At 37.1% G+C, this 24,556-nt stretch overlaps 1 pseudogene; it reads left to right on the top strand.

Moving 5' to 3' along the window:
- The first annotated feature begins 18,309 nt into the window (after positions 1-18,309).
- Positions 18,310-23,803, top strand: LOC103657630 (annotated as a pseudogene).
- Positions 23,804-24,556: the final 753 nt, after the last annotated feature.

The following is a 24,556-nucleotide window of genomic DNA, read 5'->3' as shown; positions in this document are numbered from 1 at the left end:
GAAAAATGTCACTACCAGGCTGAATTATCCTAGTATTTATTCTTTCTTCTCCTAGCTTTTGATTTTGTCTATGATGCTGATAGATGTCTGAAGGTAGCACATTTCTTATGCAAACTGACCTTACATGTGGAATTACATTTTAGACCTACCGCGCCGGAGTCTACTCCAAGGTGACTCTCTCAACATCCACAGTTTATGTACACATGGAGAATTCGTACTCCGATCGAGTTGTGTTCTAAACTTACGATATTTTCTGTCAAATTTAAATATCTATCTTTCGAAAAGCTTCAACAGGAGTCAGGCTTGGGTTTCTCAATCCATCTCATTACTAAGTTGATTTGGAGAAACAAACATACTTAATATTTATTGAATAGTTAAGATGTGTCAGTTGCTCTTATAATCACTTTACATTAATCATTCATTAATAATAAATTAATAGCGATGAAAACCCTCTGTGAAAGACAGTGGCATCATCCCTATTTTAAACATGATACAATTGAGTCACAGAGTGTGAAGTAATTTGCTAGAGCTCCGACAGCCAGCAAGGAGTGGCTGTTAGTCTCAAACTTAGCTCCTTGTTCTTTTCTTTTAAAGATTTTATTTATTTATTCAACAGAGATAGAGACAGCCAGCAAGAGAGGGAACACAAGCAGGGGGAGTGGGAGAGGAAGAAGCAGGCTCATAGTGGAGGAGCCTGATGTGGGGCTCGATCCCATAACACCGGGATCACGCCATGAGCCGAAGGCAGACGCTTAACCGCTGTGCCACCCAGGCGCCCCTTAGTGCTTTGTTCTTAACCACTCTTGAGTGTTAACCCGTCTGATCTTCAGTCGTTTCCAACATAAAATAGAGAAAATTCTTTCTTCACAGCGCTCTTACGGAGATCAAATCTCCTTGTCTCTAAACACATTTCAAAGAGGCATTCCCTTTGCCCAAGGATTACAAAGAGAGTGTGCTTTTCCTTCCAGGGTTAAGCAGCCTGCTGCCCAGGCTCACAGATGGCGGGGTAGAATGAGGCCTGACTTCCGGCACCCCTCATCTGTCACCTCGCAAACTCATCTCTGTGCCCAAAGCATGGGACTCGCACAGTGGCTGTAGACATGTCACGCCTTGTTGTAAAACTCATCAGCAGCTCTCTGTTTCTCAGAAGCTAAAACTAGGCTTAATTTTTGTAGCATAGACACGTCTTCATGATGTGGTCCCTACCTGTTTGTCTCCCTTGCCAATTCTCCCTCATCAGTCACCGCTCAGTCTATCTGGGGTTATTTGTGATTTCTGGATTTACCCTACTTCCGTTTCTGTGATCCTTGGGAAGCCTGCCCCTCCTGTCTGGGAAGAGTGACTGTTTTCCCTAACCAAATCCTTCTGCGGCACTAAATATCAGATCATGATCACAAATGCCTTCTTTGACATCCTAACACCTATCCAAGGCCACCTTCTGTCATATTTCCTAACACCTTATTTTTGTTTTTATTAGAACACATCTCATGCATTTTTAATTTTTTTTCTTTAATCTGTTTCTCCTTTCAATCTCTGAGTTTTGGTGGCAGAAGATCTTTCTGGTTCATCCCTCCAGCCTTAGCAGAGCTTGCCACAGTTAGTGGGTGCTTAGTAAATGCTTGTTTTGTTGACTTAAGGAAAATTCTGTAGCCAATTAAAAAGCAGCATAATTCCATCTTAAGATTGAAATAACAATGAAAAAGAAATTAATAAAGTTAAGAAGGTAGCTACTATAAAGTTTTACCTTCTCTGCTTTATTTAGTCTAGTGACTTACACTTGGTTCTATGCACTCTGATGGGAATATTTCAATTTGTTCTAATCACCGTACTTTACTTATCTGTATAGGGTTATTTCCTCAGTAATTGGGACTGTAATAATTTAAGTTTCTGCCATTTTCAGGCTGCTTAGAATTTCGATTCACAATAGGAACAGCCCCATACAACGGAACAGGATGACAGAATTGAATTGGGGCTTTCAATTCTTATTTGATTTGATTGCCCAGGGTAGAGAAAGAAAGGTAATTATGGGACACAGAAAAGTATATCATGTCAATGACACTTAATAACTTGCCCAAAGATTTAGTTTTCTTTGGATGATATCTACATTTCTTCATGGAGCAGGGTGAATAAAAATCCTCTAGAGTAAAATTATCTTGGGCAAATGTAATGTTTCTTCTCTATTTCCAGCAAAGAAAGTACATCTGGCACTTTTTGTATGCTTTCCTGTGCAGTAGCTATGTCCTAATTTTATTCATAGATTTTTTTCCTACTATACTGCAAAATCCTTGTGTAAAAAGGACCTATATACTATTAATTGTCATTTATTATTTGTACCCAATACAGTATTTACTTCTAAAAAATCTGCTCAGTAAAATAGCAACAACAACAACAACAACAACAACAAAACAGAATGTATTGGTCACTTAATGTGTGTTTTATATAGTCCATGAAAATATAATAATCAACAAGAAAAACTTTATAAGAATGATGTTCCTAATGTCTTATTAATGATTTAAACATTTGAAAGTAGTCAACAAAATTCTTAAATTCATTCTTAGTCTTCAGCTCTGCAGATTGTCTCCATGTTTCCGGGAGTTCACTCAAAGTCTTCAAATATGGAATTGGAAAATTCGGTCTCTCGTTATGACATACTCATATTAATAGGATCTCTTCAGTGTGGAAAGCGTTTCCAACTTTCTTGGTACATTGGACAATGTGTGTGTTGAAGGAAATTTACCTGATAAACCAAAGGAAAAACATGGCAGTGAATTTAAGGAAAATCTTAGCAAAAGATTGCCTTTCTGTGTAACTACGTATAAACTTTCTAAAACATAGTAAATATGTAGTTAGAGATAGGGTTTGAATTGGTACTAATATACACCATTTAATTACGTCATACACCTTGAACTTTAGCTTCTTTTTTTAAATCATTCTATGCTCAGCAGAACAATTTCATAATAATTTAGCTGGAATCGTCAGTAAAAAATATCAGCATTGATTACTCTACATGGTAGGATAATTGCAACTATATCTGTCCTTTCATGAATAAAAAGAAAGTAGACACAAAGAATATGATCCTTCTGAAAAAATGGAATGATTTTGAATTTTTTGTATTATTTTAGTAGTACCCAATATGAAAATAACTAGTGAAAAGGGGAAATATGACTGAAATTTTCATTTGTTAACTTTTAAATGATTTTTCAGTGACCAAATGAATAATATGATGTAAACAAAACTATATTTTAAAAGTACATTTGTGTACAGAGTTTAAAACTTAGAATATAAGAAAAATAACCAAAAACAGCCATTTAATAATGTCAAATTATTCTATTACATGTGATTTTTAAGTCAAATTTGCTTAATTAATTTTACATCTATTCTAACATTACAATCTCTGTGCTTTAACTGATATGGTTACATCCTTTATATTTAATGTGATTACGGTCAGTTGAATTTAACCTTTTTGCTAGCTGTTTTCTATTCATTCCATTTGTTCTTTGTTTTTTTTTCCCCCTTTATTCTGCCTCTCTTGGTCTGAATTGAGACAGTTTTTTGTAATTCCAGTTTTATCTTTTGTATTGACTTTTAAAAATATATTGCTTTTAAAAAGTCTAATTTAGGGGCGCCTGGGTGGCGCAGGCGCTAAGCTTCTGCCTTCAGCTCAGGGTGTGATCCTGGCATTCCGGGATCGAGCCCCACATCAGGCTCCTCTGCTGGGAGCCTGCTTCTTCCTCTCCCACTCCCTCTGCTTGTGTTCCCTCTCTTGCTGGCTGTCTCTCTCTGTCAAAAAAAAAAAAAAAAAAAAAGTCTGATTTAGTGGTTGTCCTAGGGTTTACACTACACATTTCTTAATAATCTGAATTTAAATTCAAATAATGTTGTACAGAATCACATGTAGTATAAAAGCCTTATAATAGTATATTACCAATTCCTCTCTCCCACCCCTTGTGCCATGTTTGTCATGTATTTCAGTTTTACACATAAAAGCAAAATGCTTTGATGCAAATTTTGCTTTAAAAAGTGGTTGCTGGAGCTTTCTCAGGATCAACTTCAGCTCTGCATACCTGCTGTGATTCTTGCAAAAAAGCTTGCCGATGCAATGGACCTCGGGTGCTTTAATTGTCATCCCAACCTACACTTGCCTTTAGTAATCTGTCCAAAATTTCTAGTTGAATCTTCTTACCAGCTTGTATAACATCAGGGCATCTGTCCCGGTGACCAATTCTCTGGCCCCCATTTTTTTCCCTGCATTCACCTTTCTCTCTCCAGACATAGAGTTGGATGTTTATTCTGCAACCCAGTTCTCTGATTTCTATGAACACTGCGTATTTCCAGTTTGTCCATATTTTTTTTCACATTTTAGGCTTAGAATGATGTTCTTTCCTGCTCTGTATCTCAGAGCTAAAATCAGAAGTCTTTCAATCCTTCCTTCCTTCCTTCCTTCCTCTGATTCTCTCTCTACTTTTCTGTGAGATCATAAGTTAAAATTGATGGTCAATATTTAATAAACAAACATCTATGTGTGTGTTGTCAAAAATAGAGTTTACTGTATAATATAATTTGTTCTTTAGGAAAAATTCCAATAATCTTATTTGCCAGAACACTTGTAATTTCCTAGGATAATCATGGCATCTTCTTAATTTATGTGCACATAATTTTATGAATATGAAATTGGTGAGCTGACATGTCTTCTAACTTCATGTACTTGATACAAAGCTAAGAGTAAAGTTGTATTCCCGTGCACATCACAGTCGTTTGCATTCTCAGTATTATTTCTGGCATTATTCTGTCCCCATCCATGTTTTTACTTCTTTTGTTGCCTTATTTTCAACTAATTTTATTTTATTACCCTACATGACCTCTCATGAGCCGTTGGAAAATCTTTCTAGAATATCACTGGGTATAAGTATAAAAAAGAGACAAATTTTCAAAAGGCAGTAATAAAGGTAAAAAGGGAGAGGAAGGGAAGGAAAGAGAGGCAGCATAAGAAAGACAGCATATAAGATATTGTAGGACATACGTAAACTAAGCATAAATAATTTGATTTATGAAAAGGATGTCAACATTAATAGACATTTTAGCAGAAACTTAAAAAATTCTAAAATGCCTGGAAGTGACAAAGCATCATAAAAACTGATAAAAAAAAGAATTGTGCACTTTTATTGGTGGTTTAAATGTAAAAATTCAATATTGTTATCTTCAGTAATTCAGTGTTAAGTCCGATCTCCTGTCAATAATGCAAAGTAAAGCATGAAGAAGTCATATTTAGAACACTTTGAGACAGAAACTAATGCAATATTTGGGTTAATAGAAAATAGTATTGGGAATTTGTAGGGAACAGACAGGCTGACGACCTTCGTTCCTATGCTTTACCTGTCACTAGCAGCATGACCTTGGTCAAGTTATTTAATCTTTCTGAGCTTTGTTTTCTTTCTCTTTGAAAAGAAGGTTTACAATTGATTATGTTTAAGTTTTAAAAATCTATATCTATGACTTCAAATGAAAGTTAAGGCAGGCTATGTTGGGCATTTAATGCCAAGCTGAGGATTTGGGACTTGACCTGCTAGTAAATGGAAGGCCGTGGATGGTGTCTGAGCAGGAGGTTACCTGAAGCATTGAAATAAGGGGTTAGCTTAGAAAAAGAATGGTTAGTGTGTGGGTGAAGTGTAGAGTAATGGCCTGGACTGGTAGTGTGGTGATCTAAAGGGCAGATAATGGACCACGGGCAATGTATGACGCCAGTCTGTAATTACATTAGAGCTAATACAAGAAGGGATGTGAGCAGTAATGGTTTAGGAGAAGGTTTAGGATAATCAATACTACATGTGTCCTAGGGATTCAAGGATTTGTTTCATTCTACTCTTTCCCTTTCAATATGCATTTTGCCTTAGTCCCTACTTACAAGACTTACCATGTTTATGTAATTAAATACCGGAAGTGTTCTAACCATACCATCCAGTTAATACAGTAACACATTTAATTTATTAAGGTCACTAGAGTGATCTTAGTGTTGATTTGTCTGCTTTTCAGTGTCACAAAAGCATCACATGGGACAACTGGTATTTGAGAGTGTTGGTCAAAGCTGTTTTCTAAATTGCCCCCCTTCCCAACTGTATCATGTTCCCAAATAATAACATTCACAAATGCCAGAACATACCATCCATAACTATCCCTTACTGATGGAGGAGATAGCATGGACTTTATCAATATGGTGAACATAACCCATTAGTTCACTGGAGATAAACTAACCTGACTTATGCCTACTAGGAGCACCCACCTTTAGTTCTGAAAAGTGTTCATATTTTGATGATAAGTCATATAAGCATCTCATTTTACAGTAATTCCGTACTAGCTAGGATAACTGTACACTTTTCTCTTCTTCAGATTCACAGATTCATGACATTCTATTGCATGTGCTCTGTGATTGAGAAATGTTAGTCAAGGGTATGTGCAAGCTATCTTCAGGATACTCAACTTTTTTTTTTTTTTTAAGGTATATGGGAAAAAATACACTTGCCTTATGTCAGACCCTCAACTCAGTCCTCCCTCCCCAGTGAACACAAACAATCATAAAACTTGGATTTTCCTAAATGGCTATTATCAAGATACAGGGTGTGATTCACAGAATAATGTCGCCACCCTCAAGGATATCCATGTTCATCCTCAGAACTTGGGAATACACTATATCATATGGTAAGGGAAATTAAGTTTGCTAATAAACTGACCTTGAATGGAGAGATGACTTTGATCTGGGGATTATCCAGGTGGTCCTTATTGGTGAAAGAGTGAGGAACCACAGTGCTCTCAGAGTGATGAAATTTGGAACTTGATCCAGTATGGCAGCTGTGAAGATGGAGGAAGGGGGCCATGAGCCAAGGACTGTGGGTGACTTCTAGAGATTGGAAAAGGGTAAGGCAAACAGATCCCCCCTACTGCTTCCAGAAAGAAATACAGTCATGCTGACACCTTGATTGAATCTCAGTGAGAGCTATTTTAGGCATCTGACTTCCAGAATTATAATAAATTTCTGCTGTTCTAAACCAGTAAATTTGTGGCAATTTGTCACAGAGGCAATAGGAAACGAATACACAGGAGTATGTGAAGTTCATCAGAATTTTTAAATAGTGCTGAGTTTTTTCCTGTTTGCTCCAAAATCTCTTCTATCTATAGAATATTGCATATGTCATTGGTTATTGGAGTTTATAAATATTTGGAATTTTTTCCCTCAAATCTGCATCAGTTGCTTTTTTGCTGAGTACTAGCTATACATTCTTTACACTGCATATAATTTAGCTTATGATCAAGTGAGGGTGGTTGGCTAAGTTCTATAGAATGTTACAGAATTGGTTGGCTGTATAGCATGGTACAGACATCAAGTTCAATAGAAGCCAGAGAATGGAAAGGTCAAGTTTGCCTGGAGTCTTGCTGTTTCCTAGGAGTTGATATGTGAATTAGATTCTTTTCTTGGCTAAGTACACTATTAAAACAAATGTGATTCCATAGTATAAACGAATGTGTCATATATGGGATAAGACACATACCAGAACTTTGGTTTCAGATTTAGCATTGGAGAATATTGATGGATAAGAACAAATAGACAAAGACTCAGAGTTTGTATACAAATAACCCTGAAAAGATTCTTACTATTTGTGAATAGAATTAGTTTTTAACTGCTCTTTCTTGGTTTTGGTCTTTATTCATTTCCATATTTATTCAAAAATGAAAACAAAGAAATACTGAAAAGACTTGCAACGGCATTGAATCATTCAGGGAAATATACGTGTGTGTGTGTGTGTGTGTGTGTGTTTAATTTGTAACTTTTGAAAAAAGAAATCAAGTTTAAGCATAGTAATGGCCCTATGGACTAGATTATTACTGAATTTAGCTTCACTCTAACTCTTAGGTGTGTTAAAATGAATCTCAGTAACTACAATTGAATGTAAAGAGTAAAAGCTTACATCAGACACATTAGAAAATATATCACTCAGTGCCTGTTTTGTTAATTAACTGTGATAGGCACCAGAAGAAAAAATATGCCTATTTATCTGTAAAACAGCATTATTACATTGGCATAAATATTTCAAGTATAGATCTTTGCATGCACGCATATACACATTCATTAATTCTTCATATACATGTATATGCATATATATAATAACCTGTTTTTAATAAAAAAATAATGATTAAAAACAAATCAAGCCTATTTCCTTGTCTTGATTGTGGGTTTGTCAAATCAGAGTACATCATTCATTTATTTAGCTCCAGACCATAACAAAATTGCTTGGCATATTGTAGGTGCTTAATAAATATTTTGTGAACTGACCTAGATTACTGTAATCCAGATTCTGCATAATGCCATTGCTTTAAATATTTATGGCAGCTATGTCCAACCTCCACTTACGTTCTATTGTTGTTGTTGTTTTTCCCTCGCAAGATAATCATCCCGGTTTTTTTCAGGCATTTGTCAGACAAGAAGGTTTTTTTCAGTCTCCTATGTGTTTCATCTTAATCTTCAAGCTCTAGAAGACTTTTAAGAAACTGCATTCCTTGCTATAGGAGACTATTGAGGGAAGAAAAGGGAAATTCTCCCAAACTATTTCTAATAGGATGCATTAGCTAAAATAATGGAGACTAAGATTTTAGCATGGGCTAAAAATCCTAAGATCATGTAAAGTAAGTCACATGACAGATTATCAGATTTCAAATATGTTTGGTCCTCATATATAATACAGTCTCAGTTAATTGATTTTTTAAATATTTCACCAGGATTCATCTATTTCATTTATTTTCCACTGGGGATTGCTTTGTCAGTGTCAGATTGCTTTCAACCCCCGGGGACATTTGTCAGTGTCTAGAGACATTTTTGATTGTCCCAACTGATGATGGAGGATACTGCTGTCATTCAGTGGATAACAGCCAGGGATGTTACTCAATATTCTACAAGGCATAGAGCTTTGCCAAGGTTGACACACTGATACATTTGCATTGTAATAGGGCTTTCAAGCTACATTTTATAGCATATTAACAATAAAAAAGATCTAAAAGGAAATCTTCAAATAAATTTGTTATTATCACTCAATTTCCACAGTCACACTAAATGTGAGAGTAAGTGCTGGGATTCATCCAATGTTGTAACTTTTTCAGCTTCTCAAGATCCTTGAATATTCCCGAGGTGCCAAACTTAAAAATCAGTAGCACTAGCATGTCAGAATAGCTAGTGTTCTGTGTTTTCTGAGCAGAAGCTCCTTGCACTGTTAGCAAGTGTGGGACATGGTCTCACCTTTGGTTTCCAAAGGTCCTACTATAGTCAATCATTGCCTATGGGCCAGGGGCTGCTGGTGTGCTCCATGGAACCCTGAAAACAGAGCTATTGAGGCACCAGTAAAATTGGGTTCATTTCATGTTTCTGATTGTATGATCTTTCTTATGTATAGATGAAGTTCAGTTACATGACCCCAGCTTGTATTATTTATACTAGTCCTTTGTCACAATGTCTTTTGCTGTCCAAAGGAACTAATAATAAAAACTCCATTAATTAAAAGAAACAGAATATTTATCAGCCTGCAAGGCGATCTTTGGCTTTCTTTTGTCTTTCTTCGTAATATGCCATTGTGATTTTCCTGATCCCGTCTACCATCTGAAAGCATTTCACGGCACTTTTCATGTATGTAATATAATACAGTTTGAAGGGGACTGAAACAGTATATGCTTCTGCACTTAGGAAGATGAGACGTAGAATGAGGAGCTCAATTTCTTTGTCGAGATCATTTGGCATAGGTGTTAATTCGCCAAGGTATTGCTCAATTACTGTTCCGACCCTGAGCATTGTACTCTCTTAGTGGGTGAGTATTTATGAAGAGATCTAAAGAAAATATATCACTGGTAAATGTTTACTCAGTGTTTCATGTTTGATCTTTTTGGTACAATCTTTCTACTCAAGCTGGAATCTATTTTCAATGACTACATATGAATGCAGCACACGTTCTGGCCTAACAGATGCCATCTGTAAAAGCATTTACTTTAAATTAGTGGAATAAGTAATCAAAAGGGCTTTGTACTTAATGCAAAACTTTTGGTGACTATTAAATGCTCATTAGAGGGTGTTTTTGCTGTATGACTGTCAAAATCAGCAGGACGTTTATGTTAGATTTCCTGAGTGGGTCAAGATTGAATATGATTTTACAACCTAAATAACATAAATGAAAGCAGGTTATTTCAGCATCTCCAGATGTTTTTTAAACTCTTTGCCCCTAAACCCAAAACTTAGTGCCATTTCAGATTCTGCAATGGTATTTTAGTAAAGATTTTTTAAATTAAATATTTAGCATCTTTAGATGAGTAGGCTACTTTTTCATACTCCCAACATTTATAAACGAAAAACAGATACTATCTCTAATGCTAAATATTACTCCAGCCCATCTTTTATGGAAATATATCCCCGGGGAATCAGATAATATTAAATCAGCTTAACTATGCACTTATTACAATAGCTAATTATCTAAAGTTTTTAATTATCTTATGATGGCTTATTTGGTAGATTGTGTATGTATTGCAACTTGATTGAATCTCTGGAAATATGTCCTTATTATCACTTTGCTTTTAATTAAACATTCAATAGCTGTCTTGTTCAATCTAGAGAGATGCATCTATTATTCTCGCTGTTGTTATATATGTGGTTCCGTGCACAGGAACGGTACTGTATAACGAGAATGAATCCTTCACCCAAATCATGGTTCTCACATGGAGGAAATGAAGTCTCACATCTATTAACTGAAGTCTGTAAGTGCTCCAATTATAAAAGATGATTTTGAGCACCCTTCGTGCATCTTGGAGGAGGAAAAAAACCCAGTGTCCATGGGTCGCACTCAACTTGCTTGCAGGCGGACTTGCACTTGAAGTAGTTAGATCAGCATTGATGGTCAAGCCCATAAAAGCAAAACAGAATTAAGCTGGAGTAATCAAAGCCCGACAATGTATAAAAATACCGTAAGATCTGCATGTTGTCATTTTCTTTGGAAATCTATAAAGTGGCAAATTAACCTGTTTCTCTACTTTTGAATCTTTACTGTGGGCCTTAACTGTATTGTTCCCTCTGGTTGTCCAGAATCAGAATTGTTTTCTGATTCTTAAAACTCTAGTTTCCAGTCAACTTTTTCTCTGGAGGCTCAAATTACCATATGGTCTCAAGAGGAAAAGGGGAAAATCGCCTTGATTTTTGCTCCCATTGCAAAGATTTCTTTTCTCTAGCTCGGTTTAAAAAGCCTCTCGCTTCTCTTTTCTAACACAGGTTTAAAACAGAAAAAAAAACAAAAAACAAACAAACAAAAAACCTGTCAATCCTCATCTGACCTGGAGGCATTTATAAACAGCTTCTGAAAGGCAAACTGTTTTGGGGGGCTGCTGTTGGAAAGTACACTGAAGTTGTCTATGCCTGTGTTGGCTGGAGGGGTTGATCCTACCCAGATAAGTAACCCAAAGAATGAGGAAGAGAATTGAGTTTAATCCCATCTACGATGGCATGAAAATATCCTCATTTTATTAATAGCTATTATCTGTTGGAAATGGAACTAGATTCCTCATCATTCAATTGTTTATTATTATTGATTTTTTTGAATGTTCAATAAGGCTTCATTGTTTGGATACAAAACCTCAAAAGAAAAAAGCATATTCTTTACCTTAAGCGCCTCACAATCTATTGGGAAACATATTTGAGTACAAAGTGATAATGCAGTGATATAATGGACTGCTCTGATATTTTAGGTGAGAATAAAACGTTATGAAAAAATGAAGTGCTTATAAAACACAATAAAAGAAATATTGTAGGAAGAGGCAACAGGTGAACTTACACTTGGAAGAAGAGACATAAGAAAGCAAATTGTAGGTCAGGAGGTAAAAGATAACATTCTATCTTCATGTCAGAGGGAGAAGTACACATAATGACACGGAGGTGAGATCTTCTGCTTGTATTATGCCTCCAGTATTCCAGGGGAATAGATCAATTTCTACGCATGTTTATTTATATAACAAATAAATTAGCCATCAATTAGCCAGTCTGATAAATTTCAGCCATATGAATCCCCGAGGTGGTTAATGTGGCAGAAATAAAATCAGATTATCTCAAACTCAGTCAGTAGAACTTACTGTGGAATATCAGAGCAAAACTTTCTCAGTTGGCTCATATTTAAGTGAAGAAAACCATTTATCAAAAGAAAGAGAAAGCATGCACGCACAAGTTGAGTTTGTGGTGAGTGACGAGCTAAAAGATCAACTTGTGTCACAGGACGCCATGTTTACTTGAAAGAAAGCCTGCCATACAAACTGTGTCCAACCAGATTTGAATATGTGGTGACATGTTCTCAAACTGAGTCAGATGAGCGTATTACGTCAAGAACAACTAATACAGTATTAACTACGAATTATACAATTTGGGCTTTCAATCAAAATTAGAATTTTGGAAAAATTGTATTGGCCACCGTGAGCTTGAAATTTTCCCAACATTTAAAGAATTTTTAGTTGAGATGATTGACATTGCCAGTTGTGTTCTTTTGCTAATGTTATGTAACAAAATGTGTCAACATTGGGAAGATCTGCATAACTGAGCGAGTGAATATTTTACAAGGGACCATGATCCTACAAAATCACCCACATGTAGAAAGTCTATCCACAGGGCAAGATAGACCCATGGATTTAACAGAACAAATTACAGAAATGTTATTGATAAAGTTTCAGATGCACATTGTAACTAACATTACGACTCCACCATTTAAGGAGCTTTGGTGTAGCATCAATGGATATCTACAAATACCTGAGAAGATTATTAAGTAAATACTCCTCTCTTCCAATGATATATCTATATTTCTGTGTGAGGCCATATTTCCTTAATTTACTTCACCCAGAACAACATGTTGAAGCAGATTAAAAGCAGACCCTGATACGAGAACCCAGCTGTCTTCCATTAAACCAGACATTAAAGAGATTGGCAAAACTGTAAAACAGTACCACTCTAATTGAATTTTCTTTTAAAAAATATAATTATTTTAAAATATATTATTTATGTTAACATGTTCAGGCGTATTATTCTTTTGAATGGATTATTTAATATTTTTAAAATTTACTAGACTTAATTGCTTAAATAGTAAATATTGGTAGATATAGGTGACAAAAACAAAAGTTCTTTGAAATCCTCAATAATTTTCGGGAGGTATGACATCAACAGACCAAGAACCTCTGTGTACTAGTTTCCTAGGGTTGCCATAAATTGGGTGGTTTAAACAAAGGAAATGTATTCTCTCACAGTCCTGAAAGCTACAAGGGGCTGATTAGGCCATGTTCTCCATGAAAACTCCAAGGGAGAGTCTGTTCCATCCCCTTCTCTTAGCCTTTGGTGTTGCCGTGACTCTTTGACATTCCTTGGCTTGCATCCGCTCAACTCCAAACTCTGGTGTCTTCTCTCTGTGTCTCTGTAGCCTCACATGGCCTTTGTCTCTGTGTGTGTCTGTGTCTGTGTTTCTTAGGACATCAGTCATATTGGCTAAATGGCCCACCTTACTGCAGTATGACCTTAACTTACATCGTAATTGCATCACAAAGACTATTTCCAAATAAGATCACATTCACAGGTACAAGGAATTAGGACTTCAGTATATCTTTCGGAGGATACAGTTCAACTGACACTTCAGTATATATTTCAGAGGATATAATTCAACTGACAGTAGCCTGTTTAATAGACACACTTAGCATGAAGACACATTGCCTTACAGCCTTTCTTTTCTGTGGTTGCTCTTTCGTTGAGATGTTTCTGATTTTTTAAATCTTCTTCATGCTATGCTTGGTGTGTAGTTGACACTCAAAAAGTGATTGCTGAATGTAATGACCACTGAATTAATTGATTCATAGGACCTTGTAAGGGACCCTGGAGATTCCTTGATTATTGCCTATTTGCATCTCTCGAGACTTCATTCAAAGATCCTTTATTTTTATGCATTGTCTGACATAGGTCCCTTCTTGATTTCCTTCTGGAAAGGCAGTGTCATCTATGGAATGAATGTGGGATTATTTACAGACAGCCTCCCTGCTTGAAATACAAAGCCCATCATTCTGTTAAGCGTACAATTTTGAGCCTACTACTCCATATCCCTGACCTCATTCTTTCCCTGTAAAGATATGAGTAAAAATGCTGCCTTTAGAAATTTTGTAAGAATTAAATTAGATCATCTATGTGAAAGTCTGACGTAGTGTTTCAAATTTGGTTGCTCAGAGGAATCCACCATGAATTCTGTAAGTCTGGGAAGGAGCCCAGGGATGTGTATTTTTAGCAGGACCTCAGGGGATGGTGTGCAGACAGGTTTGAGAAGTATCAGGGCAACGCATTACCCTCACTAGGAAAATCAGACTGATTATGCGCAGTGCTGGAATGGGTGCCACTGGATATCAAAACCTTCAGTAACGATCTCAAGGAGGGCAGCCTCAGTTCAGGTGACAAATTATATATAACAATATACTAAGTATTTCCTAATAAGAGACATTATAATTATTTCTTTTCTGCTTTTTTTTTTTTTTTGAAAAGGGAGTTTGTTGAGAAAGACTACATCTGTTTCCTTTCCTTTCCAACGCAGGGCTGCTTTTTCATTAGAATAAGAACTGAAAAAAACATCTCACATTCAATAAAACCATGACAATACCCTGCGTGGCAGGACACAAAAGCCTCCTTGGCGGGGGCAGCACTGTTCCCAAACTTCAACTTTGAAGTATTGTGTACATCGTAAAACTCCCTGGCTCAGTGCTCGGCATAGATTAGAGGCTCAACAATTGTTAGAGTCTCTTCATCTCAGTTGTCTTCAAACAAACACTTTGGGTCATGGATATGCTAAGATACAATAAGGTGTTTTGTTTGTTTATTTATTTATTTATTATTTATTTATTTATTTATTTATTTATTTATTTATTTATTTATTTATCTATTTTCCGGAGCTCCTGAGTATGCAGTGGAGACAACGTGTCAGCAGTACTTTCTGCTTCTGTAAGAGAGAAGCTATTTACTTAAAGCTAATTATTAACAGCTTAAATAGCATTTCAAGAGAAAAGGGAATCGGAACTAGATACTTAAGTTTCAAAAACAATGACGCAAAGCTGTAACGTTGGCACTTAGCAGTATGGTGTTACCTACTTGGCTATGCATTTCAGGAACATGTTTCTGGTGTTAAAGTTCAAAATGAGCTAAAGCTTAGCTTCAAGGGGCAACACAGAGATTCCTTATATTTTTGTTTTAATGGTAGCACGACTGCATAGAGCATCTGAGCTCATACTGTAAATGGCACCCTCTGGTCTTTTCCAACAGACAATGTTGTCCAGTGTTCTTTTTAAATCAAACAAAATCTTTGTATGTGTTTCTCTCTCCCAACAGCACAAGCTGGAGATATTTCTGTAAGGTAGAATCAAATTTGAAAAGAGGGGGGAGCCCAAAAGGAAGAAGAACCCCTCCAATGTTCCCATCACTGCTGGGTGAGGCATGGCAGCCTGCCTACGTGGGAATGTTGCTCGGTTAGAGTGTGTTAGCACTTGGTTTGGAACAGGTCACGGGCTGCTCGGCTGCCTGCTTGAAAGAGCTGTGCTGTAAACTTGCTTATTTATCCTATTTATTAGATGCATGCATCACTTCATTGTCTCTGGCCACATTTACAAGAGCCATAGAAAAGGCTATACAGTTCTCTCCCGGCAATTGGATAGAGTACCTTGAGTTCAATGACGATGCGAGAGTGCGACGTTCAACTGCTGCTTTCTTTAAAAAAAACTTAACATTTTTTACTCCTTTTCTTTAGGATTGTCATGGAATAAAATTACAAAGGCAGAGTATGTACTTTTAACTGGCACGTTAAAGAAAATAAAACTACAGAAAGCCGTTCACATCCTCCTTCAGGGCAGTCTGTGTTAAGGGGAGACTTCTTAGGATGGGTGCTATGCAGGGGGACCCAGTTTCCACAGTCCCAGTAGCACATCTCACGTAAAGACGTGTCCTTGATCAGACGCGCTTCTTGGATTTCCATCGGATTAATGAGCATGCCACGGCATCCAGCAGATGGGCAGTTGCTGCATCGTGCTGCGTTTGACGGTTTTCTACAGAATTTTAAGTGGATTACGGGGCTCCTTTGAGCGTGAAAAGCACGCAATGATAAAGAAGTCTGGGGTATGTGCATGGATAGGCATGCTAACATGCGTGCACGGAAGTGTGTAAAGTGCATCTCAATAATGAGACAGGTGAAGTGCTACAAGCACCACGTTAAGGAACGTAGATTTCACTCAGCATCTGGTTATTAATTATTTCCTACATATATGCATGATGCTAACCAATACAATTAACCTAAGACATGGTAAACTGCTCACTTGAGCTCAGACTTTCTAGTTCTTTGCTATTTGCATTTCACTGAAGTGGTAAGCCACAACATGTGTCAAATTATGTCAAAGGAAGATGAGGGGGGAAAAGAGCCACAATAATGGACCAAGGATCAAGGCAAATGAAGGACATACATTTTGAAATCGTTTCTAACATAATAAATTACCTGTGCTTTAAGTACCACAGAGCCTTCAAAGGGCATGGGAGTTCACATCAGAATCTGTACAATGAATCTTCTTTATCCCCTTCTAATTGATTCCATTGTGTCTATTGCAAACTAACAGTAAAAAATAATATTGAATTTTTCTTTTCTTTTACTTAAATATTAATATTGCTGAGCTATTGTTTACTATACTTTGTTAAAAAATTGCATAGCTAACATGTCACCAATAATGATGGAAGAGATTTTGTGCCTAGCTCCATAAACCAATAACTATTTAAATAAATTTCCTTTAGAAAAATCCCAAAGACATGTCCTTTAAAATTTTGTTTGAGTTTGTTACTTTATGAAATCATCTATTCCGGGTCTTTGGGGATAAACAGATTAATCTTACCAACTAACGCTTTATATCCTAGTTGCAGAGAGAACACCAGGGCATAAGTCAATATAATCTAAGAGGAAAATATTAAATATAACAATAACAGTACACCTACATTATAAAGTAAATTCAGAAGAAGAAATTATTTCAGAGGATTTAGCTTTTTAATAAATCTTTCTGGACTGGAAAGGATATGGGGAAAATGTGGCTATGTATTGGGATTTCAAAGGTGAGTTTGGAAGAATCTTTGGCCTCGGGGTGGATAATATACTGTGGAGAAGATACTTGTCAACCAGGGAATTGAAGAAAGAGAGGGATGCAGAAATGTGTAGATGTAGAGAAACGGATTCTCCTGTTTTGGCTTGAGAATATTATGAGGATGAGGGCCCAGTAATGAGTGCATCAAATGGGAAGGCCTTACTATGTGAGGGTCACTTGACAGGGACAGGTAGGAGACAAGCTTGGAAAACTGAGCAGAACCAGGATATCAGGGACCTCCGAAGGCTCCAGTTTTTCAGTTCAATATCTAAGAATTTGAATGTGAGTCTGAGCACATGAGTAATAGGATTGGAGAGCTCTGATCTCGAACAACTAACTACATTTGGGTTTAGAACAAAAGTGTTTGGACTTAAAAAAAAAAGCTAGAGGTAGGGACGTGCTTCTAAGTTATACCACTGGGCGGAAGACAGAGGATTTGAGGGAAGTTATGAGGGGCTATGTGGTATCGTCAGTGGAATTATAAAAAACGGATGCAAAAAATGCTACAGAGGCAAGAATAATGCTTAGATAAAAATTGATATGGGAGCCCAAAGGGGTTGTAGTCAAAGCTAACGCTGAGTATTTAAGCGTGGCTAACATAGAGGCTTGTGCAATTAATGCAGAAATAAAGGAATTGGAAGAAAGAATCTGGAAGAACGGGCAGACTGAACTTGAAGAGCTGATGGGTTTCTATGGTGTACGCCCAGCAGGCAATCAGAAATCTGGGGCTGGATCTCAGGAAACAATCAGGGATGGAATAAACATTTGTAAATCATTTGAAGAGAACCATAATCCGAAGTCATGAGAGTTCACAAGATTGCCACGAGACGCAGCGCCAGGGGTCGATCTCAGAACAGCCACAGCGGGAGTCGGGAAGTGGGACAGAAAAGGGAGCAAGCAAAGGAAACGGAAGAGGGCCGAGGGTAGAAAGGGAGTTTACACAGGGCAGCCTGGGGTCACACTGCGGCGCATGAAACAATGTCTCTTTTGGAACACACTCATGTTTTATTTGGAATTAGCCGATATTTATGTTTTGCCCTCTTTACCGGTATACAAGGAACGCCCCCTGATTCTCAGACATTCCTGTTTTGAAAATACCTTTGCTTTGCTCGAAGCTAAAGAATGGATGCCTGGAGCTATGTTTACGACGAGAGTGTGGTGCACGTTTACCAGCTTCAGATCCAGCAAGTGACTTTCCTAAATATGCATTTTCGACAGCTGCTCTTAGGAATCGGGAATTAAGAGTTGTCATCAGACGTGCGTTGAAGGAGCTTCAACAGCTCTAGTGTGGTCGAGTCGGCCCTGCAGGACACCGAGAAACGAAATAGCCCCGGAATACGGAATATGCAGAAGGAGAGTTTGTATTTGGCCTCAAGTCACTGACGTCTCAATGCAGAAGAAAGAGACAAGATAATAACTCCACGCTGCGGACCCACCTCCCTCGCTTTCTTCTCTCTTTTTTTATCTTTCCTCTCTTCTAAGTCTGCGGTTAGTCTAAGGAGAGGAAATTCACACTTACATAATGAACTAAAATGACTTCATGTGAGAAAGGATCATTATATTCTCAACATTTTTTTTTTCTCGCCACAGCACCTACACGCACACAAATAGAGAAATATATTTAGGAAAGGGATTTTTGTTGACAGTAGTTTTCTTTCCATCTCAAATATTCNCCATTCCTGCTATACACTCCTTTGTTTCAGACTTAAGCCTAGGAAAATGTTAATATTTTAGTGTCATGACTTAAGCACCCAAATGTATTTGTGGACTGCATCCATATTGCACAAATTCCATGTTTTATGTATCTATTTCTTTGTTTTCCATAACAGATTCATTTATTTTAAATAACACTCAATTATTTTCTGGACTATTGCAAATTGGTCTCGTTATTTTACCTTCAGAAAAAATACAAGGTTGTCTATTTCTTAGTCTTTACTAAGATATAATATTTATTTGTCTTCTTAGACTTTGAATTGTAAAATAGCTGAATCTCTTTGGGACACCTGGGTGGCTCAGTCGTTAAGCCTCTGCCTTCGGCTCAGGGCATGATCCCAGGTCCCTGGGATCGAGGCCTGCATCGGGCTCCCTGTTCTGCTGGGAGCCTGCTTCTTCCTCTCCCACTCCCCCTGTTTGTGTTCCCTCTCTAGCTGGCTGTCTCTCTCTGTCAAATAAATAAATAAATAAATAATCTTAAAAAAAGAGAGAGAGAGAGAAAGAAAAGAAAAGAAATATTACTTGTTCCTGGAAAAAAAAAAAAAAAAAAAGCACCAGGATCCCAACTATGATCCTGTTGTGTGATCACCAGTCACTGCCTTCAGAATCTCAGGCTGTTTTTCAAGTCCTTGTTTGTCTTTCGGGTGACCTTTCTTGTGAAAATAGGTTACCTTGTTACTCTATCAATTACAATGTCCTTGACTCCCTCTTGATGGTATGGAATTGAATTCCTCCTCCATTGAGTGTCCACCATAAAGGATTTATTCAGCAGGCTGAAGATGGAGTCATTTGAAATGGAGAAAGGAAGCCCTCATTTTCATTCCAATTAGCGAAGAAGGGAGAGAGCTGCTGTCTTTCCCCTACTTCTCATTGCCTAGAAAAGGAAGGACACCGAAATTGGACTCCAACCCCTGCCTAGACTGGTGGAAATCAGCTGTATCTAGCAGGCAAGAGGCAGTTTGAGTATGGTGGCTTGGCTTTCAAATTGTCTTGGGTTAGTTACCAACCTTTTTCCCAGAAGGAAACTCAGTGCAATGATCCTTCCCTTAGTAATAAGATTTTTCCATGAAGGCAAGTTAAGAGTGGAGTAGAACAGCCTGAGGATGAGTTGTTTGTCTTCCATAAACAAAAAGCTCCATGTCGCATGCTAGCTGTTCTTTACCTTTTAGGACAGACAGATACCAAGAAGATACTAATATTTGTAAATGAGGTCAATTGCTGATTTTCCCAAAATATGTGAATGTGATTTTATAGTACTGATATGATCTTATTTTGATTGACTCTTCTTTGCCATCAATATTTATGTTGTGAAATTTTGTATTTTTGTTTAGTTGCAAAGGATTAATTAAAAATAAAGTATTACATTTTAAGCAATTTAAAAAATACTATTTGCACCCAAATAAAAGGCATCATGTGCACCAATTAAGTAGTTTTAGAGTCATACTAAATTCACTAAAATAGAGAGAAATTATAAAATATTTGAGATGCACAAGAGTAATGTGTACAATCTGAATTTTGTCTACTCTTGTCTTCATATTTGTTTCAGTGAAGAGTAAGAGTTCTCGTACTTCTTTCATTTCTCTGGTTCAGAGTGATTCAGGGAAATGCAGAATATAAGAAGTTGGGGAAAAGAAAGAAATATGTGAGGATAGATTTTGGAAGTCACAGATAAGATAAAATGATAAGGCCAGATGGAAAAGGGCATTGAGGTTTTAGAGAAATTTTTCAACAATAGTTACAAAGAATCGGTCACGCAACAGTATTACAGTGGAGAAATAGAGTGAGGGCAGGGCTGAGTGATTTTTTAGTAAGGTACTCAGCAAAACTGTGTCTGACAGACAAATGGTAAACATAGTGTACCTTCAACGATTAAAAATTTTCTGCTGGGTGTTATACGCAACTAATGAATCATCAAACACTACATCAAAAACTAATGATGTACTATATGTTTGCTAATTGAACTTAATAAAAAAATTTTCTAATCAAGAAGATATTATAATTGAAAATTTGTTATTCCAGATAAATGATCTTTTGTATTATATCCAAGAAAGTTAAGAGAACGATTTAATGTGAACGTTAACAATTTTATTATTTTATTATTTTATTTTATTATTTTATTTTATTTATTTATTTATTTATTTATTTATTTATTTTATTTATTTATTTTTTATTTATTGTTATTTATTTGTTGCTATTTAGTAATTTATTTTGTCACAGTTTTAATAATTACACATATTTTTTTTATTATGAGCAAACTATACCTATGGTAGAATCACATAAAGGTAACACACACCAATTCGACGTTGTCCACCTTCTACACCTGCTCGTGTGCGGAGGACCAATGGCGTCGATGAGTACAAGTGATTTATACAATATGCACTGGTCAATCATTGGGAGGTCATCGGGAGGTAAACTGAGATGAATCAAGTCAAAATCTGGTTAAGAGATCTTCACCAGCTGCTCTTCCCTCCTTTCCTGGACTGCCAAACTGGGTAAAATATGTGGTTTCAATGTACATCAAGTGCAGAACTTGAGCCTCCTGTGGCTTCATTCTGGATGAGACCCATAGACCTACCGTAGAGGGTGAGGGAGATTCCTATTAAGCAAGAGCAGTGATCATGGTGATGCTTTCCTCATTGCAACATAGAACTGTTTTGTGTTCACTCTATCCTTTTAATTATAACTGGGATGTTGAAATTATAACATAAAGATCAGTTGGTCTATTCATTCTCTTGGTTATTCATTTAATCAGCTAAAACTGATTTTCAATTCCAATAGTGTTTCAAGCATGGGTCTGGATGCTGGCCTGAAACAGGAAGTGAAACACATGGCGCTCACCTTCATGGAGTTGCCATCTTCCAGAAATCAAACAAACATAATGGGAAAATTACAGTGATTACTCTCACGATGATTACAATGACAAGTTGTGGCACATCCTGTGACGAGGAGACAGGGCCAGCTTTGTCAGTGCACAGCCTGCATGGCCATTCAGGGGCCCCAGTTTAGAAGGGCCAGCTCTTGGATTAGTGCTTGCTGGCATCTTCCAAAATTGTACATAATTTTCCAACAGGGGTCCCCCTCTTCCCACTTTGTACTGGGCCCTGCAAATACGTAGCTGGTCTTGAGAGGATGCTACAACAGTGAAAAACAAGGGAATACCTAAGTTAGAGATGGCAGTGAGGGAGCGCTACCTTGGAGAAGGTCATTCCAATCAGGTTTCCCCTACATCGTAAGTGTAGGCTAAAAATAACCAGACCCAGACCTTTCCCTGCTCCTCATCTACCTACAGCTCTGGGGAAAGGGATGGCGGTCACAAGAACCAACAAGTTAACTGGTAGGAGGCAGCTAGGTATGTGACAGAGTTCCAAACCCTTTTTTGAAAACTATGAAGAAATGTCTTTTAAAAATGGACAAGGTGGGGTGCCTGGGTGGCTCAGTCATTTAAGCATCCCAACTCTTGATTTCCCCTCAGGTCTTGAACTCAGGGTCATGAGTTCAAGGCCTTTGTTGGGCTTCACGTTGGGTGTGGAGCCCACTTAATAAAATAAATAAAATAAAATAATAAAAATAAAAATGGACAAAGGATACAAAATTCACAAAACAATAAATAAAATAGGCCAATAAAATATTAAAAGATGGCTCTTTCAAGAATCAGAAGTATAAAAAGTAATCTAATAGTGGATAATAGATCTGTCAAATTGGCAATTAAAGAAATATGATGTCCAGATTTGGTGGATTAGTCGAAGTTCTTGTTGCCGGAAATAAAAGGTTTATCTGAGTTACACCAGTATAGTTTATAAGAAAGAAGTTAGATAACTCGCAGAGTTGGGGAGGGTTACTAGAGAACAAGGCCTGAAACCAAGCATGACAGCGTAGTGCCCCAAACCATGCTTAGGAGTTGCCCTGAAAACTTTCCAACCAGAGACTGGCAGAACAGCTCCCACCAAGAAGGGTGGCAAGAAGAAGGACCATTCTGCTATCAAAGAGGTAGTGAGCAGAGCGTACACCACCAACATTCACAAGCCCATCCATGGAGTGGGTTTCGAGAAGTCTTTCCCTCCAGCACTCAGAGAAATCCGGAAATGCGCCATGAAGGAAATGGGGACTCCAGGGGTGCGCATCGACACCAAGCTCAACAAAGCTGTCTGGGCCAAATAAGGAATGTTCCATACTGTATCTATGTGCAGTTGTCCAGAAAACGTTAAGGAGGATGAAGAGTCACCAAACAAACTCTACATTGGTGCACCTGTCACCACTTACAAAAACTTACAGATGCTTACTGTGGATGAGAGCTCACCACTGATTGCCAAGAAAAGGTATGAAACTGAAAAAAAAAATAAAAATAAAAAATACAAAAATATAATAAAGTTGCCCTGAAAAGAAAACCACCACAGATGCTATTGTGCCATGTCACAAAAGTAAAAACCATTGTCATTTCCTCTCCACTTATGACACTTCCGGATCAGGAAACTTAAAACCACTTTACCCAGCATCCTGACACTCGTTCCATTACCACTTGCAGTATGACGGATTTTGTAAAGGGCTTTCTTCCTCATGCCACCTGTCACACGTACAGCATTACTCATGTTGAAGGAAAAATGATAACGAACTTTTTTAGAGCTCAAAGTTTGTATGTATCAAAAGTTAGAATTAAACCATGGGCTAGAAAATATATTTACAGCTTATTTGACAAAGACTTATAACCAAATATATGAATAGAACTCCCAAAATCCACAATTAAAAGGAAAACAACACATTCAAAAAAAAAAAAAAAGAACCAAATTAAACATAGAATTACTTTATAAATCAGCAATTCCTACTCTTACGTATCTACCCAAAAAGATAGAAAACCAGTACTCCAACAGGTACGTACCCACACACGTTTATAGTAGCACTATTCTACTATAAATGTGTGTATATATATTCCAAAGGTGGAAATGACCTAAATGTCCAAAAACAGATGAATGGGTAAACAAACTTTTATATTTACAATGGGCTATCATTTAGCTGGAGAAAGAAATGAAATAGTGTCACATGTTACTACATGGGAGAACCTCCAAAATACTGTTACTATATTCTTCAACCCTTCCAAGGGTATTTTCAGTGAAAAAAGTCAGACATGAAAGGTTACATATTATATGATTTAATTTATATGAAATATCTGGAACAGATCAATCCACAGAGACAAGACACAGATCCGTGTTGGCAAGGGGTCAGGATGAGTGGAGAACGGGAAATTGCTTAATGGGTATGGGGTTTGATCTGCATTGACGAGAGTGCTTTGGAATTATGGAAAGGTGCTGGTTGTACAATGTTGTGAATGTACTAGATAGCTCTGCATTATTCGCTTTTAAATAGTTAATTTTATGTTATATTAATTTCACCTTAAAATTATTTTTAAAATGTATGGTCAAAAGACATACACTTGAAAAAAAGATAAACAATGTGCATGTGAAAAGATCATCACCATTACTAGTTATCAAGGAAATATAAAGTATCAAGTAGATACCATTTTACACTCACTGAAATGTCTGAAATAAAAATGAAGTATGACCGAAAAACATGAAATGTTAGGGAAATGTGGAGGAACTGACACTTCCACATTTTGCTGATGGGAGTGTCAAGTAGTTCAGCCCCTTTGAAGAAGGGTTTACAC

Source organism: Ursus maritimus, unplaced genomic scaffold (genome assembly GCF_017311325.1).
Source record: "Ursus maritimus isolate PB19 unplaced genomic scaffold, ASM1731132v1 scaffold_10, whole genome shotgun sequence".
NCBI lineage: Eukaryota > Metazoa > Chordata > Mammalia > Carnivora > Ursidae > Ursus > Ursus maritimus.
This window is presented reverse-complemented; position numbering and strand designations above follow the sequence as displayed.